Genomic DNA, 4,183 nt, shown 5'->3' with positions numbered 1-4,183 from the left:
CACATATGTAATACATTAATCAATAAAGAAAAAAAATTAAAAAAAGAAATGAACAAAAATTACTATAGCTATTTTTTTAAAAAGAATGAGAAAAGAAATAGAAATATTCCACGTTGGTTGTGGAGTAGAAATGTCTTCCCCCTCTATAGAAACATGGGGAGTGAACAACAAAATTAGTCCCATCTCCCAACTAGATCGTCAATTTCTTAGTCAGGAAACTGGCATTATAAACTTCTGCATCTATCACAGTTGAGAGCAGAGAGCTGGGCATATGATGGACAGTGAGCGAACACGTGTTGACTTGACCATTCTACACTTAATGTGCGTGTGTGTGTGTGTGTGTGTGTGTGTTGAAAACTAAACATAATTTTAATATATTCTAACTTTACCTAACATTTGAACAGTTTCTAAAACATTTCCGTATACATGATCTCATTCAGTGTCCACAGCAACCTGTACTATGAGTGAGGAAAATGAGGCCCAGAGGGGTGGCATAACCTGCTCAAAGTCACTCAGCTACGAAGAACCAGAACTGAGACTCACATCCATGTGCTCTGTCTCAGATCCAATTCTGTCTCTGTCTTCATACCACGACTGCTTCACGGTTGCTATTTGTTTGTTAAGAGTTGAAAGCAGAGAGCTGGGCATATGATGGACAGTGAGCGATCACGTGTTGACTTGACCATTCTACACTTAATGTGCGTGTGTGTGTGTGTGTGTGTGTGTGTGTGTGTGTGTGCTGAAAACTAAACATAATTTTAATATATTCTGACTTTACCTAACATTTGAACAGTTTCTAAAACATTTCCATATACATGATCTCATTCAGTGTCCACAGCAACCTGTACTATGAGTGAGGAAAATGAGGCCCAGAGGGGTGGCATAACCTGCTCAAAGTCACTCAGCTACGAAGAACCAGAACTGAGACTCACAGCCATGTGCTCTGTCTCAGATCCAATTCTGTCTCTGTCTTCATACCACGACTGCTTCACGGCTGCTATTTGTTTGTTAAGCATTGTGACCTCCTTCGAGAAGAGAAGGATGTTGCCCGTGAAGTCTGAGGCAGCAGCTGTATCTCCGGCTGTCTGGATGCCTCCACCAGGTTTGGCAACAGCTGTCTCAGCTTGACATCTCACTGGGTTCCTGTCAGAGCCCCACCTTGGGGAATGACAAGTTTAATGAAGAAAAATCCAACCTTCCACCTGAACTCCTAGCTTTGCAAATGCAACTGACATCTGACAGGTTTGGAGGCCCTCGCTGCAGGGAAGGGGGTGACCCCAGCCTCTCGGCTCATAGATTATATGTTTGGCGGCTCTCTCTGCAATTGGCTGGCAACATTTGTGCCCTCTCCCGATCTTACTTCCTGGTCCCAATGCTAATTTAGATGCAATCTGAACAAACACTTTCTGAATATTTCCTACATGCCAGGCGCTGGGGATATATCAAAAGATGAGTAGCACACCATTCCTGCCTTGGGGGCACTCCGAGGCCTACAGAAGGCTCAGAAACTTTACACTGCCGGCATTTCTATGGAGACACTACCCACTGAGATAGCAAACGGGCCCCTTTTAAAAAGGAAAACTCTAATGGGACTGCTCAAAAAATTAAATACCATGTTTATTTCCTTTGGCAGGAACAACAAATTTAAATGCCAGCAAGAATCTTAAAAGGGCAAAAGGGGATTGATTCCAGAGCTGTGGAAGGAGCACTCTGAAGTTAGTGTTTGGGAACCATCTCCTCATTTTTCTTTAATCTTAAAAAAATAAAATAATATAATAACAGTGACCAGCCTGAGCAAAGGCCACATGAAAGCATTTGGTGTCTTAGGGGGGAAACAAGCAGTGCCATATATTTGGAGCACAGGGTACAGGAAGCAAGATTAGAAGAAAAGGTGGTAATGAGGTTCAATGTCATGTCAATCATGTTTAGAATATATTTTGAATAGAGCCATAGAAGATCGGTAGGTTGGGCTTGGGTTAGCAGGATGAAGCATGTGATTTAGAAAAATGGTACCAGCACTTAGGAGAGGAACAGCCCTGGGGGACTAGTCAGAGGGGGTGTAGAATGTCCCAAGCAGGAGATGATGAGGGCCTGAACCAAGGAGGTGGACGTGGAAACTCAAAGAATCGGGAAGACCGTTTGGAAGTGAAATAGTCACGTCTGGGTCAAAGAGGTATAAGATCCATAGGTATGGGACTGGGCACTGCGGAAGGTCTGAACTGAGATAGGAAACCCAGAAGAAGAGGTGGAGAAGGAGAAGGTCCAAGGAGAAGTCTCTGTGTTTGGTTTAGGCCAGATGTACTCAATGTGAATTCCATGCAACATCCAAGTGAAGCTACTCAGTGGGCAGACAGGAACGTGGAGCAGGCTCACAGATTAAGCCAGTCGCTGAAACTGCCCAGGAAGAGAGCATAGAGAGAAGGAAAACAGGTGAAGGACAAGGCCCTCAGGAGCACTGCCATTTAAGCGCCAGATCAGAAATTGAAAACAGGAAACAGAGAGCAGTGGAGATAAAAGGAGACCCAGGAGACAGCAAGAGTGGCGAAGAAAGGGTGAGCAATAGTAGCAAACATGGCAGGGAGATCACAGATCAGAGCTAAGATGGGACCTCTGGATTCCCCCTGGCATTGAAAGGTCATTAAATTTAGCCCAGCAGGCGTGGCTCAGTGGTTAAGCATTGACCCATGAACCAGGAGGTCACGGTTTGATTCCCAGTCAGAGCACATGTCCAGATTGCAAGCTGGATCCCCAGTAGGAGGCATAGAGGAGGTAGCCAATCGATCCATAATGGTTGTCTCTCATCGATGTTTCTCTCTCTCTCTCTAAAAAATCTATAAACATTTTTTTAAAAGAAAGGTCATTAAATTTAGAAGAGGAAAAAAAACAGAAAAGATATAGATGAAATAAGATTGACAAATGTTGATTATTGTTAAACCTGAGCCATGGGTACAACGGTGTTTATTATAATATCTCTACTTGTATATATGTTTGAAAATTTTTTCCAAATAAAAAGTTGAAAAATTCAAAACAAATGAGCACATACAAAGAGTAAAATCAGATGTCATTATTGGCTTCTAAGATTAGGGTTTCAGTTGAATATGGAGTAGCAAATGGGAAAACAACGAAGAGGGACAGCTGGTGTTGAATGTCATATTTTGAACTTTGCTGGCAAATGTGATAGAGTGTTGGGGTGGAACTGGGCCCTGTGCCTGTATCATTCAATCGGTGTCACCACAGGAAACAGACGACACCCAAATTGGGATGATTCCCCAAGGGTTTAATGGAGGGAATATTTATGTGTAAGAGCTGGGAGTAGGAGAGCACAGAAATACTGCAGTGACTCCTGTGCCCCACCCTTTATCACACAGTCTTGGTGGAATGCAGCAGTGAGCATGGATTTCTCACAGGCATGTGGGTTGACTAGAGCTCATCTGGCTCAGCGTGGGCTCTGCTTCAAGCTGGTGTCCAGCTGGGCTTGGTTCCTCACTGCAGATGGAGCTTTGGTCTCTTCCAGATGGGTTCATCCTGGGGCCCGGGCTGGAGAGGCAGCAGTGCCCAAGGAAAGCTCTTCTCATGGAGGTGGCAGATGCACAAAAAGGCACACAGAAACACACAATGGGTCCAAAGACCTGGGCTTGAAACTGGCATAAACAATTGGTTTCACCCACATTCCGTGGACCAAAGCAAGTCATAAAGCCAGCCCAAGGGCAGGGGAAATACACTCCTCCTTTTATGGGAGCAACTTACAAAGTCACATCCAGGCAAAGAGCACGGGCACCCGGAGGGGCAAAGAATGGAGGCCAATAATCCAATCAATTGCAAGGGTCAAGGGAGGGAGAGCTGAGGACTGAGAACAAGGCCTGAGAAAAGGGGCTCCCATGAGAGGAGAACCAGAGAACCTGAGGAGATCTACAGGGAGGGCACCATGGGGATAAATGTCCTGACCTCCCCAGGTCTCCTGCCCAGGCATCTCACCTGCTGGACCCAGCTGGAAGCCAGAAAGAGCCCTCTGATGGGGTCCAAACAAGCCCACCTCAGGGCAGGTAGCAGTGTGGCAAAGAGTAGCAATGAATCTGCAGGGACAAAAGGAGGATATGGGCACAGCAGTGTCCAGCTATCAGAAAACAAGCAAGTGGAGCTGAGCTGCGGGCAGGCTAGGAGAGGCTCAGCAATCAAACAAACC

Source organism: Myotis brandtii, unplaced genomic scaffold (genome assembly GCF_000412655.1).
Source record: "Myotis brandtii unplaced genomic scaffold, ASM41265v1 scaffold13, whole genome shotgun sequence".
Lineage (NCBI taxonomy): Eukaryota > Metazoa > Chordata > Mammalia > Chiroptera > Vespertilionidae > Myotis > Myotis brandtii.
The sequence above is the reverse complement of the archived record's forward strand: the minus strand, read 5'-3'. Positions refer to the sequence as shown.